Here is a 15359-nt window from a genome sequence, read left to right as displayed (position 1 = left end):
TTTTATTGTTTTTATTCGGTGAACACACGTAACAACAACAAAAAAAAACACCTTCGGAGCTTCACGTTTTTTCCTTCTCGCCTTCGATCCCGTTCGGCGCTGGAGTTTGCCGAATCACGTGTAACACACCAAAGCGGACCGCGCCTGGCATGCCATTGCGTTCGCGTTGACGCGGACAAATCGTTTGCTGACTCTACGTGTACATCGTTTCGCTGCGATCGGTAAGGCTGCCGAGAAAAAGAGTCGGGCGGGTGATACCAATGTCCCGATTAGCAATGTGCACAGCGCGTGACATCAGCGCAGTGAGTGTTACGAAGGGCGAGCCGGTGGCGTAAGGTTCGGTGCCATCAACACAATTGATTGGACCCGAGTTGCTTCGCGATGAAGGTTTCATATCGGACGCTTTGCTATTGAATAACGCGCAATAGAGTTCGTGATTGTACACGGTGACCTGTGACTTATTATTATCAAAGTAATCCATGGTGTTCTAGATTTGAAGTTTTCGTGACTGCAAGGATCCATACTCTTTGGTTTTTTCGGTTAAGTCACGTAGGTGAAAACTAAATAAAATAAATTAAAATGATTTTTTTTTAAATCACTACGTTTCGGAAGCAACACAAGCAACCGTCATCACGTGTTGATTGCTCCAGACGCCTCAGCAATTTTTGCTGGAGCAGTCAACACCTGATGACGGTTGCATGTATTGCTTCCGAAACGTCGTGATTTCATTTTATTTGTTTTCATTTTAATTTATTTTATATTTTTTACCTACGTGACTTAACCGGAAAAAACAAAGAGTATAATACCATGGTGCACAATTGTTCAGGTGCACAGAAAAGTCTCACTAAGTTCGCAAGACCCTTTTTTTTAGGATGGTTCGGTTAAGTATATTTGGCCAGTGCCGTGAAACGTATGTTTGTTATTGGAAGGAAACTGGAATTCCCAGAGAAAAGCAAGCATATGGGAAAATGATATTCATATTCTGCACGACAGTTCAAATCGCTGTTGGCTGTGCTGACTCTTCCAGGAGACATTATTTCCCTGCCTGCGGGTGTCTCAAACTGGCTCCATCTCTGTTTGATCCACCAACCCCACTTGAAAGTAACTGGATGACATAATCACACTAAGGTTAGAAACGTACAAAAATTTCCAAGCCAAATATTGCCTCTTGACAGTTTTCTTTTATAGCAAGCCTGTGAAAATAATAAATTAGGTTATCCACTTTTATTTATGGCTTTTTCGCTGTCCCTTTGGTCATTTTTCTGAATGACAGGTTACATATTTTATTTTGTGCTGGTTTTCACTGAAAACAAATGTGAAATAATTATTATAAAACATTTTAAGGTGAATTTTCGCCCTTAAATGTACCTTTTTGTGACGACCATCATTTTAACTTGAAAAATGTATTAAACATATGATTTTCGGCTTTTGGATTTCAAAACAGAGTCCAATACATCCAGGGTTATTAAAATTTACGATCTGGAAGTTGTTATTGCAACATCCACTATAAGTGCCTGCTTTTATAACTTGCAGAGTTTGAATTTTTCTCGAAGCAAAAATGGATACGAAAATACGATACAAAGCACTGTTGTATTTCGTTGCGAGGTAAAGCTATTTTTGACAAAATGATATTTTTCTTCCCGTAAGAGTTGCTTCCGCTTGGTTTGAACGGTTTTTGACGCTTAACGAAATTGGTGAAATACCTTCAGAAATATTCCCTTTTTTACACATGAAGTCAAACATTTTTGTAAACTCTAACCGACAGATGACACTCAGAAGTGAGCGGCCAAGAAACATCGGCTGACAGCCGTGTTGGCAGAGGGACAATTGAAGTGTCCCACCACTAGCGATGTCAGTGCACCCAGGTCTTTCTGCTCGGGTCTCGTCGCACGCTCCACGATCTTTCTGGTTGACTTCAAGAACCATGTAAACGTGAAACCAGACATTTATTGTGCCCATGAAATAAGGGACTATATCACTGGCAGTTTAAAATGCCTCACTGCAAATCCCGCCGTGACCTGGGGAGGTTAAGTGCTGAACTCTTTTCTCATGCGAACGCGATATCTACTGTATGTAAGCTAAACTGTGAAAAGATTTCACACGCTTTGCTCGATGTCCTCATGCCCATAAAGTGTGCTCAGTTATCCCGTCCCCTCATACCCCCCCCCCCTTCCCGGAACACCCTGCAAGCAGCCTCTTCTCAGCCCACTCCTTGCCCACCTTCACACGACTCACCCTCACCCACAGTCCCTCCTCGGTGTAGACGTAGAACAGTGAAAGCATTTTGTGCGGCGTAACCACAGGGGGTCACTTGTGGAATGAATGGCAGAAATGCAACACAAATGATTCACATACACACGCACACGCTCTCTGTAATATTGCGTGGGTTTGGCTGCGACGCAGCGGCTAATGCACGGTGAGTGGCGAGCGATATCTGAATTGGTTCGTCTATGACCCCCACCGCCCCTTCGACCAGCCCACACTAACCAGCGTGGTGAAGTGTGGTCAAACAACCGACCATTACTGACATGGACCGGTGGAAGCCTTCATCCAGCAGTGGATTGACTAAGAACTGCATCGCATGGCGTCGTCTCATATTCCAGTGGATGATTTGCTCAGTGTGACACCAACGTCTCAATGACCGTTATCTCCGTCCACAGAACCTGGTTCTTGAAATCTTTTCCCACTCATGCACTGATCAGGCTCAGTCCTGCTTGGCTTCCTGGAGTCCTTTAAGCGAAACATTGGGATCCTTCGGGGTGAACATGCCCAGCTGAGATACGAGCACACATACTCGCGTGCAAACAAATGCACATATGTGCAAAATATTGGAAGGAGGTAGTGAAAAATTGGATATTAAAAACACACACGCACTCTCCTCCCACACACCGCTTTTTTTTTAGTTCTTAGCAACATAACCATTAAGCTTGCTGACTATTTTAATAATCAGCATATAAAGATGGGACTTAACAAAAAATCCCATGGTTAGTTTGGTTTTATAATTTGCCGATTTATTTTTAACCTCCTCCCACTCGTTACACGCGCACGCAGCGAGAAGGGCATTCCTGCTCATTGGTCATACAGCCGGCATCGTCTGTAAGTTCATCATCGTCATCGTCGTCACGTTGAGCGTTTTACATCGTGCCGTCTCACGGGGGAGCTTTGTAGCTCTGCCGTGCCATCGCTCGCCCTGCATGTGCCGGGCGGGGCGGGCGGGGCGGGCGGGGCGGGCGGGGGGCGGGCAGGGCGGGGCGGGGCGGGCGGGGCAGGCGTGAGGGGGGGGGCGGGCCGGGCGGGGGGGAGGGCATCCCGGGCTCTGGGTTCTGGCGCCAGGGCCGGGATGGGGCTTCTCCCCCTCGTGGCTCTGCCGGGGGGGAGGGTCGGGGGGGGGGGCATCAGCAGGCCAGCTCTGGTGTCAGCGTGGGGGTTGCCTCCCCTCCCCCCTCGCCCCTCCCCCCGCCCAGCTGGTGCAGGATTGTGGAATCCGAAGACGAAATCGCCCTGAATTCTGGCGGCCTCCTATCTCTGACGTGAATCCGGGGCTGAGTGTAATTTGTAATGGATGAAGAATCAAACGCCGCATTCGGCAGTGCTCGTTTCAATTGACGGCTCTGAGACTCGTCGTGTAACTTACACATTCCTGTGCAAGGGTGGGTGGGGGGTGTAATTGAGAGTACGTCGCGCTGAATGTTTTTTTTCATCTCAGAAGTATCAGCAGGGTTGAACTTGCTTATCACTTGAATGGGAGATCACCTGGGCATAGCAGGTGTTGTAGGCTTGGGCTGCGAGGTGGCTAGGAGATTTCAAGTTCAAGTGCATTTATTAGGTATAGCTCTGTGAGCCATTCGGCTCTTGAATCGGGTGCAAACGCAGCAAACAAAAAACAAAAACAAGAACACCTCTTAAAGTGACTATGTGTAGATGGCTGCACAGCGATGGATTCCTGAATCTATCTGGGTCGAGCTTTGCGTGTTACTTGCTCGCACGTGTGGGATTCCCCTTCATATGCGTGGGCGTTCTTCGGTTTCCTCCCGCGTGCCAAACTCTCAATAATGGAATGGACCAAATATCATAATACATAGCGGGGCCCTCCTCCTGACAAAAAGGTGTTCCTGGCTAAACGAATATGGGGCAGCTGGGTGGCTCCGGACTCGACTGCCATATCAGCCCTGAGCTGCTACCACTTAACTCCTTGGTGTAAACATGGGTCTCAACCAGCCGTGCTTAGCCTGGGTTCTCACGTGCAGAGACTGCATGATGGTGACAGCTTAGTCACCAGCTACTGCAACATACAACGATCGTAATATAAAATTTAGTTCCTTGATTTTATTGTGCTTTTGTTGCAGCTGGGCTAATAAAACAACAAAAAATTGTGCGGGGAATTCGAGCGGTGTGTCCCGGGTGATTGTAGGAAATTCAAAAAGGAATTAAATCATCATAATCATCATCATCTTGTGGGACCATTCTGTGATACAGTGCGCTGCATTGGCAGCTGCCAGAGTTCTCAATGGAAATGTTTCCATCTGGTGACATGCAAATATCACAGCGTTAATTATAATTGGGGGTAAATATGTTAAACTAGCTGTTCACTTAGATACCCACCTAACTTTATTACGATTCCCTTGCCGACGCGAGTTTGATTTTTTTCATGAGAAGAAAAAAATACTTTTAAATCGGTCAAAATCACTTGAAAGAGTGACGTCGCTGCAGTTATGAGCGCGCAAGGCACAACGTGCGTGAGTGACTCCGCAGTTATGTCACTCGACTGCTCACGGTCGCAACTTCCAGTGCTTTATTTTCGATCAACGAAGCTCGAAACTGGCGTCGGAGGGCCAGGAGACGACGCAGCCTCGGTCGTGCATCGACAAGACAGGAGTGGGTTTGTTATATTGGATTGTGTCCTTTGCACAGTCACAGAGGGTACAATTATGCCTATGGGATCCAATTTAATGAGCACGATCCTGGCCTTACGGAATCCGGTTTCATGTTAATGACACAATGCCTTTTGAAATTCAGCCACTTGTTGACAAGCCGAGCTCTGTGAAATATATGCTGTGGCCACTTTCTCTGGTTTTCGCTGTGTAAATCCCCACGTAAATGAATAAATAGTGTTAATTCTGCTTTCTTTGTTCTTAGGCCTATCCTATGGATTAACGTAAGGATGTAGTTACCCGTAAACAGCGAGCTCTACGTGTTTTACCCTTTCAAAGGGACCCCTGAACTAAATGCGAACTCATATTACGAAGGTTTGGTGGGTGGTGACAAATGAGACAATACATTTGTTGACATGCAGCCAACTTCTTTATGAGTAGCCAAAGAAAGCGTAAACATTCCACGGAGCACGGACACCGTGGAGATGGAGCGACGAAATCAGTCAATGTGTAGATGCTGGATAGATCCTTGCATCCCCCAGACTGAGATATGGCGACAGCTTGCTAAGGCCTTCATACGGCAGTGGATTGATCGTGGCTGATGATGATGACGAAATACTATCTTGCAAGTGATTTCGTTTTGGCATGAAAGTGTATCTGAAAAAAAATCCCCGCACGTTAACCGTATTTTAGAGCACTCCTTAGAGACCCGCAATGTTATGCGAACGGTAATTGTTAACATAATATCATTCGCGCACAGTGTCCCATTAATGCACGCACACAGGGCACGCAATTCTTAAATTGTGCACGTCAACAAATTAAGCACCGAAGCTCTAATGAGCGTGGTAATCGAGGTCATTAATGTGCCACGAAATACACCACAACGGCAGCACAACGCGATGCGCTTTCCGCTCCGAGTTCTGTGCGACCGCTAACCGCTCACGTCCAGGTCATCGGCGCATGAAATGCCGCGCGCAGAAGTCGTCTCCCGGGGTGAACATTATCCTCGTGACCAGCGTCGCGAGACGAGCGCGGTTATTTAATGGGTCGTGGTGGGGGGGGGGAGGTTTCCACCAGCCAACAGCGCTTATTTAATGTTTTGATTTCCACTCGTCGTTTCGTTTGTTGTTCCCTTCCCCCGCTCCTCCGATTAGCACGGTTGGCTACGTACGGCGCGAGAGAAGTTCAACGTAGTACATTCATTCCACGCGCTCGCCGTCAAGTGCCACGTGTCATTCTCTGCAACAGTCAAATAAATGATGGGGAGAGATTTTGAGGCTAGCGAAGGAGCAAACTCATGTTTATTGTAAATATTGTCCAGATATGTTGAACGTGCATTATTGTCAGCACAGGACAATTGCGGTGTGAAATTGAGGCGGCCATGCAAACAAGCACTGGCACAATTTAACAATTAAGTACCAGTAATCTATCTTTGAAGTGCTTTTGGCATTAAATATCCATGTGCGTTGCTGAGGCAATCTCTCACAAGCATTATTGGTTGAGCTGGTTGAGCTGGTTTTGATTTCCTCACTTGAAGGACACCTTTTATAATCAGCCACTGCGCTTTAAAGAGATTCCACACCTTGATTCCCCGAATGTTGCAAACAAACAAAAACGTTTCATATCTGGAGGAGGCGCGTGTGATGTCGCATTGCATTTGTTTGTGGTAGCCGGGTGTTCGGCAGGACTGTCTCGTCTTACCTTCCTCCCTCATCGGCCAAGCCAGGCAGAGCTGGCCTTCCTCCGCATCCCATCCACAACCACCGGCACAGAACTTCAATTCGATCAATGGCATCGATCCCTCGGCGCTGATAGGTGCATTGATATGTTTACGGTAATGACCATCTCCGTGCCCGCGGTGTCATGAACCTGCCTTCCCACTTATTAAATCCCTATCAAGGCCGCCAGAGCGGATGAGCACACGCGTGCTCTGATTAATGTTCGCTGCAGGGAAGCTGTGCTCATCGCGGGACATCGATCACGCCCTCCCGTCGTCAGGGCCGGCTGGGGCTGGTGGGCAGTCCGACGGTCTGGCTGGATGGCTGGTGGGCTGACTGGCTGGGTGGCTGGTGGGCTGACTGGCTGGGTGGCTGGTAGGCTGACTGGCTGACTGGCTGGTGGGCTGGGTGGCTGGGTGGCTGCTGTGCTGACTGGCTGGGTGGCTGGTGGGCTGAATGGCTGGGTGGCTGGTGTGCTGACTGGCTGGGTGGCTGGTGGGCTGACTGGCTGGGTGGCTGGTGGGCTCACTGGCTGGGTGGCTGGTGGGCTCACTGGCTGGGTGGCTGGTGGGCTCACTGGCTGACTGGCTGGTGGGCTGACTGGCTGGGTGGCTGGTGGGCTGACTGGCTGGGTGGCTGGTGGGCTGACTGGCTGATGGGTGGGCAGTCGGGCGGTCTGACTGATGGGCGAGCGGGCGGGCGCATGGACGCGAACGATGCCACCTCGAGCCGTCCCTCGCTCTGCTTAATTGGGTTGAAATAAATACGCAATAAGTGCGTCGACAGTTGCCAGCGAGATGGAAGCGATCCTTTGTTTGGTTTCTTCAAAAAGGTTTAGTTGCCTTTTAGAGTCCTCTGTAAAATAATAGATGCACTGGTTGTAATAATAATAGTCGTTTATTTATCCAGTAAAGTCTCCTGACTCTTTGTCGACCCATCCTGGACTGAGATGTTTGTATGTCAGAAAAAATAACACTCGAGCACCCAGGTAAAATAGACTGGCACGAGGAGATCATGGCCCAAAACAAATTTGGGAATAGGTGAGCAACATGCAATACTTGCTTCACAGCATTCTACTATCCGCCTGGTAGCCTGGTTGGTTGAGCATTCCTTTATGTGTTCTGTTTTAAAAGGGCAAAGGTGCAGCCCTGCAATGACTTACTCACACCACTGTTGACGGAAAAGCCTAAAAGGTGATCAAAGAGGAGACCCCCCCCTACCCCACCCCCGGACGGTGTTTTATCCTCCTCGTCCAGGCTCGCCAAGACGTCTTGGCAGGGGCAGCTATATACTAATGCAGAACAATTTGAGGTTGTGTAACTTTAAATCAGTGGTTCTTCTTAACCTGGGGTGCACGCACCCCCTGGGGGTGCGAGACACGGCCAGATTTATTTCGAAGGTAGATAATCGAAACACAAATTAAGCACGGGCACGAAAGTACAACTACTTTGTTTCATCAAACCCTACGTGTTTATTAACATACATTTTTTTAAGCGATTATAACCAAAGGGGTGCAAGGCTAGAGTAAAGGTTATAAGAACCACTGCATTAAATTAAAGTACTCCCCGTAGGTGCCCTGCGGAGCGGTTGACAGCTTGGGCACAGCGTGTCGAGAACCTGGGGGTGGACGCAATGGCCGAGGGCGTGGACGGCGTGGGCGTGACATTTTGAGTGGTGGGGCAGCTGCTGCTGCTGGCTGCCATCTGTGCAAATGAGCGATGATCGGCACAAAGTGTGAGCTAATTTGCGATCGCTGCAGGTCATGAAAGAGATTGCCGTTTGTGGAGAATAACTTTCGTTAATTGAAAGAACCACAGGTCACATAAGGGTCGTTATCCGAAATGCTTCAGGATAATTGGGCAAGTAGCGAGCGCGATTACGGCTCGTCGTGGCAACGCGTGGCAGGGGTTCGTCTCGAATGCGCGTGGATGTTCTAACGAAATTTGGGGAAATCGAATTAATGTGTGCCGTACGTTGTACACGTAGTCAAGGTATCGATTCCAAGAACACAGGATGAGATGTTACTATCCTTTGTGCAAGCACTTCCAAGAGTTCATGAACAGTGAGCCTGGTGAAATTTGGGGAGCGCATCGTCAGTAGTGAACCTTTGGTTCCTAGGGTGTTTGGGCCTTTCACACTATACACCCTCCCCAAAGGCGGCCAGCGACAGGGTGATCAATCCTACGCTTGCGTCCCATTCCCAATTAGTCATAGGAGTTGCCTTGTTGTTGATAGCCAACACGTAGTCAAGGTATCGACAGTTACATAACACAAATTGGGCTTATTTGCTGTGAAAATATAAGACTTTTTTAGATGAAACAGATGGTAATGATGATGATCAGTTCTTTGATTATCCACTGTTGGATAAATATTTTTTCCCCACATTGTCTTACATGTGTATTGTTTAACCATACTTCACCTATCTGGTAAAATGGGGGTTCAGGACCGGTCCAGGTATCGCCACAAATAGCGAGGAATTACACTCACTGGGTTTAAGGGAGCAGTGCATGCACCGTTGTGTGCCACCGCTCTCGACAGAGCGATCACTGCATTCTGAATGGGGGCGAAGCTAAGGCCAGGCAGACATTGAACAGTGTGCACGATATCCACCGCAGTGGCCACCATACTTCAGGACAGAAAGGCGGCTAGAATTCACGGTGCCATCACCTTCTCACTCGTGACAAATAGGACAGACATCGGTCCTCGGTCTAGACTGGGAGAGTAGCGGGAAGTTTGCACAGTTGGGCAAAATTTGCTCTCGATTATGGGAGCAACAGAAGACAGAGGTTGTCCTCCTTTCACAAGGGGATTGATGAGCAGTCTACGAAGGAGGCCATGTCATCGTCATCATCATCACCACCCCCCACCCCTCCCTATTTAAACCGTGTAAAGTAGATGAACATAACCATGTTATTATAACGTGTTGTTATAGCATAAGCGCTTGCCGAATAACATCACTTCCGTTGATAAATAAGTATGTTTGGAAGGTGATGTCTACGTTACACACGTCACTGTTGGGAAGAAGCGAGTTCGAGTTAAGGAGCCACTGCTGGTGGTGTGGTGAGTGCCGATATGGATGTATACTGAACTTCTTTCGCACCGTACGTAGCCAACCGTGCTAATCGGAGGTGCGATCAAAGTGTCGAGATTGCTGCGAGCTGCGCTTTGGATGCTTCGGGCACACGAGTGACTTTGAAGCGGCAGCTTTGAAGTGGGAGGAAGTGGGGACGAGGCGAGTTGCTGCATGGACGAGAGGCACCACGGTGGTCCAGGAGATGTTAACTCCCTCGCCTGGTATGCAGGAGGTCGTGGGTTCGATCCCAACCCTGACGCCTGCTGTTGTATATTTGGAGTTTGCGTGACCTCTCTCTTTCTCCATCATCATCACGGTGGCTAGGAGATGTTGACTACCTCGCCTGGTATGCAGGAGGTCGTCGGTTCGATCCTGACCCTGACGCCTGCTGTTGTATATTTGGAGTTTGCGTGTGTGTCTCTCTCTCTCTCTCACCATCATCATCACGGTGGCTAGGAGATGTTGACTACCTCGCCTGGTATGCAGGAGGTTGTCGGTTCGATCCTGACCCTGACGCCTGCTGTTGTATATTTGGAGTTTGCGTGTGTCTCTCTCTCTCTCTCACCATCATCATCACTGTGGCTAGGATGTGTTAACTCCCTCGCCTGGTATGCAGGAGGTCGTGGGTTCGACCCTGACGCTTGCTGTATATTTCGAGTTGGCATGTTTCTCCCCATGGTCGTGTGGATTTTTCTCCGGGTCCTCCGGTTTTTTTCCTCCACGTTTAGAAAATGCATTTAGAGTATCTGGCTGCTATAAATGTCCACATTATAAGCCACTACGTTGAAATATCATTCGTGATAGCCAGGTTGCTTCTGAAAAAGAGCTATATATCACAGCGGGCCTTCCCTGGTAAAATGAAAAAGTTCCGCTTTGTAGTTTCCAGTTAACGGTGGGTAATTAACCTGGGATGAACAGCGGTAAGAGCGGGCAATCTCCTTTTTGCTTCTTGAAAGTCAACGTCACCGTGAATACCCTCTGGGCCACATTAAGGTGGCGGTAGTGACAGCTTCTTCCTGATTTGGTTCATTGAAACATCTACGAACACAGAGTGTCAAGATTTTGAACCTTAAAAAAGAAAGCCTATACATTATTAAGCAGCGGTGATGTCATCTTCAGTATAAGGCGAGGGCCATGTCTACTGCAGAATAATATGACGCTTGCTTTTATAATTGAAACGCAAAAGATCTGTGGCTGATGCATGCCTTTGGAAAACAATTGGAAATCAAGGTCAAGCTTCTCTTGAAAGAAGCCAATTTGCAACAAAACTTCACTCTTTAGATGAAAACTGCAAATTGCTTGAGGGGTTTGAGAGATTCATCCCTTATGGATTCAGAGATTTGTCCACACGGCAGATGCAAGAGGTGTTTTCGCCGCCCACAGTGTATTAATTGTGAAAGTGAAGGCTCCTCTCGAGGCTATAAAAATAAAAGTTTCGATGTGCACAGAGAAGCATGGAGAGATGCACCGAGAGATTAAAGGTGGACCACATGGATAAGCTAACAAACACAAACCAGAGGCATCACATGGACTGCTGAGAAGAGTCGCTGTGCTTGGGCAGGATGCGTCTCGTAGAATACGCGATGGCCAATGAATGAGGCTCGTGACAGAATGGCAGCCAAAATCAAGGAGAGAACTTGCCGGAGAGGATGACCCCCACCACGGAGATGGAGCAATGAGATCAGTTCACGTGCCGGAGTAAGACGGATTGTGGCGTCGCAGGATCACGTGTGATGGATACCAACAGTACGGGGAGGCCTTCATCCAGCAGTGGATAGTCGGTGACTCATGATGGCCAATGTCAAGGAGAACTAACATTGAGGCCTTGAAATAAGTTGAGTCTTGCACTCTTAGCAAATATTACAGGGACACACTGTTAAAGCATTAAAAAAAACCCGGGTGTAAATCTTGTGCGAGCACAGGCAGATCAAGGTGCGTTTATTTGTCCTGGTGTCAAAATTGGTAATGGATGTGGCTAAAAATAGATTAGCGCAGGGAGATGATCCATGCGCTGCTTGTGTATGGACGTTTCGCGAACAATATTATCTATGAGAAGTGTTTTTTTTTGGGATAGATTGCGTAAATATATAAAAGTGTCGTTAAACCCGCCACCACCCAACACAGCCAGGTGGTGGGTTAGATCGCGTGATTATAAACGTGTACGTTCAAGCCGCCACCACCCAACACAGACAATTAGTAAGATTTGTCACGTAAACAGAACATGGCAATTCGTTACTAGTTCAACACACCGGTGTGCTGTACTAGTAACCTTACTAATTGGCTGTGTCGGTGGTGGGTTTGACGACACATTTATATCTACGCGATATAACCCAATACAACCTATATTATCGAATTGTAAATGTTGTGGGTTTACTCTCCAACACACCGGTGTGCTGAGCTAGTAACTAATTGGCACTTTATTTAGGTGACAAACCTTCGTAATTAGCTGTGTCGGGTAGTGGCAGGTTTAACGACGCATTTATATTTACGCGATCGGACCCAATCCACCTCTATTATTGTGGATGTATGTGGAACTTCTTTCGCACCATACATAGCCAACCGTGCTAATCAGACGTGTGAAAAGTTAAGACCTTGAGAGGGGATGCCATGCGCATGCAGACGGCAGTCGAGACGTCTGAAAATATTGATTTATAGTACATTACACATTTTAAATGATCAGAATAATAATCTTCATTTAGACTGGAAGAATCCGATGAGCTATGAAGCTGTTTTCCACAGACGTCCAGTAAAGTATGAACTCCACACGGCTCTAATCTACAGCTGTTTGCAACCTTTACGCAGATTTTTCGAAGCGTCGATGTTCAGGACGGTTTGCTATTATCGCCGTTTTGCAACGGTGGCACAAAAGTTTAGTCGTATTTACCATCACGAGGTTCAAAAGGCATACATATTCGGCATGTGCACAAATGAAGAATCAGATTGACGGACAACTCATGCCAGAGGGAAAGGCAAGCTTTTTGGAGATTACAAAAAATAACCCGAAACACCTTCGGTTGCCGATGGGCTGCTCGGTAAGTGGAATATCTGGTCAATACGGGGCAGCGTGGCTGTATTTAAGCGTAATTGATTTGAGTGCCGTGGGGACAGAGGAGTCAGAAGAGTGCAGCTGGTGAGCTTTTTTTGCCGAGATGGCCCTGAAATTGTATGTCGTAGCAAATCAGCCCCCCTCGTGTGTGCCAGACAGGGGCTTTGTCTGTGTGCTGACGATTGAGTGCACGTGATGGGCAGAGGCGATTGGAGTAATTAACTAAACTCATGTTTTCATGAGCAGGTGAGAGGCTGATGAGAGACCAATGCGTCCTTTGCAAAGGAAATGTCCACGCGTTCTGTGGAGGCCAATCGGTGCATCAAGACGCTTGTGGAACGGGAGCAGAATGAGCTACAAGTGAAAGCAATATTTTTTAGATAATTTTTTTATTCATTCAAATCTTGCAAACGAACGAGGCATTGTACGGAAATCAGCGAAACAGGCAATTATGGTTACATAGTGAATTTGTGGAACAATAAATAGTACGAGCGATAAATCGAGCGGGCTCTGCAATTGAAATTGTCAAATGAGGCCAACCACGTGAGATGAGAGCAGGAGGATAACACCGCAACACGTACACCGTTAAAAAAGCAGACGGTGAAGTGTAACTTCAATTCAATAAAAATGCAATTTTAATTTAAAGCTTTCGTGACTGCAGGGATTCATATTCTTGGTTCTTTCGGTAAAGTCACGTAGAAGGGAAATAATAAAATAATATAGATATAAAACAATACAAATTCTCACGACGTTTCGACTGCAACACAAGCAATCATCATCAAGTGTGAAATCCACAGCAAGAAAATTTAAAATTCAAAAAATGTATTGCTGTGGATTTCACACCGGATGATGATTGCTTGTGTTGCAGTCGAAACGTCGTGAGAATTTTTATTGTTTTATATTTCTATTATTTTATTATTTCCCTTCTACGTGACTTTACCGAAAGAACCAATAATAAAAATGCAATTGTTTCATGAAAAGAACATACCGCTATTGTAAATCCCATCTCGTTTACGGAAAGGCGTATTATGTACGAGTAAACACTTCGTGTGTATATCGATGTGTAATTCCGTCATCTGAATAAATAACAAATATCAGAGCGATAAAACCGCGGGGCAGAGGTCGCAATCTGGTACCCGATACCCGTACCCTACCCGATACCCGGCTATCCGTACCCGGCCGGGTACGGGTACGGGCACCCGTTTGCGACCCTGGTGCGGCCGGGTACGGGTACGGGTAAGGAATCAAAACCCGTTTGCGACCTCTGCCGCGGGGTCAATCGTCGACGCGTCATTGTCGCTCGCGTGGCGGTGGTAGCGGCGGCGACGCGCGGACCGCGGCGTGCCCTCGTGACTTCCTAGCACCTCGAATCGGTGTCTTTGACTCCTGCGGAAAATGATTTTAATGACAAATTCAGGAAGTTATTGTACTTAAAATAAATGCGAACGGGGATTTTTTGTTTTGTTTATCCACTTTGATTATTTTTTGGTTAGCGCACCGAGCTAGGAGCCAGGTGACCCGAATTACGTTTTGACTCTGCCTGACATCAGTGGCAAGCGATATATCTGATCCAGTTAAGGAACCAACCACCCCACCGGCCCCCTCCTCAGCACCTTCACCAACCCCTCACTTGCCAGTGTGGTGAAGTATGGTCAAACAACCCCGATAACCAAAAGGACCACGGAGAGGCCTTCATGAAACATTTGAAATTCAGTCAATTATTATACGTTTCAATATAAGTTTCAAGTGGATTTTAGTATATTTTTTAATATATATGATGTTCATGTTCATATGATTTAAATTGCGTGGTTTATTGAGATGCATTTGTACGTGTACCTGCTTTACACATTCAGTTATGATTTCTCTCCCGCTAAATCACAGTCTTCTTGAAGGAAGCGAACCAGGCCAAATGTTGAGATATGTTCTTTTCCTTTCATCAAAAAACATTCCTCTTTAAAATGTGTTTCTTAACTCTGCTGCGTTAGTGGGAGTTTTGTAGGTTTAAGAAAACGAAGGGAGACCTTAGGCTCCAAACATGTTCAAGGGGTCCTCGACCAGTGAAATAAATCACCAAATTTCAGCTCGAGTTCAGATCCTAATCAACATAGAAATCTCATAATTCTCAAAACACGACGACAACGTGTGTTATTGTTATTAGTCTATCAATGTCACGATTGTAACACAACTACTGATATAACTAGGTTACGTAGCTTGTTCAGCGAATAATAGTTTGTGGTCAAGCAACGTTCCCAAACATTATTTCTGTTTGGAGCCTTCAATGGGCCAGCAACACCACCACCGAAACCATACAACGTACACACGAGACAACCGCTTGGTATTGTTAAACTAAAGTAAACCATTCTTATGTTACCACGTAATGCACACTGAGCTATATAGCTCTTTTTCAAAAGCAACCTATCACAAATGATAGCTCAACGAAGTGACTTATCACGTGGAAATGTATCGCAGCCAAATACTCTGAACGAATGTTGATTCTAAATGTGGAGGGGAAAACCAGAGGACTCGGCGATAAATCCACGCGACCACGAGGAGACAGACACGCAAACTCCCAATATACAGCAGGCGTCAGGGTCGGACTCGAAGCCACGACCTCCTGCACACCAGGCGATGGAGTTAACATCTCGCCACCG

At 46.9% G+C, this 15359-nt stretch overlaps 1 protein-coding gene across 2 annotated transcripts in view; it reads left to right on the top strand.

The window, feature by feature from the left end:
• The window catches only part of LOC144939446 (corticotropin-releasing factor receptor 2-like), a 57032-nt gene that overhangs the window by 9941 nt on the left and 31732 nt on the right, over positions 1-15359 (top strand). The window lies entirely within an intron of this gene.

The sequence above is a fragment of the Lampetra fluviatilis genome, chromosome 2 (assembly GCF_964198595.1).
Source record: "Lampetra fluviatilis chromosome 2, kcLamFluv1.1, whole genome shotgun sequence".
Taxonomy (NCBI): Eukaryota; Metazoa; Chordata; class Hyperoartia; order Petromyzontiformes; family Petromyzontidae; genus Lampetra; species Lampetra fluviatilis.
The sequence above is the reverse complement of the archived record's forward strand: the minus strand, read 5'-3'. Positions and strand labels throughout refer to the sequence as shown.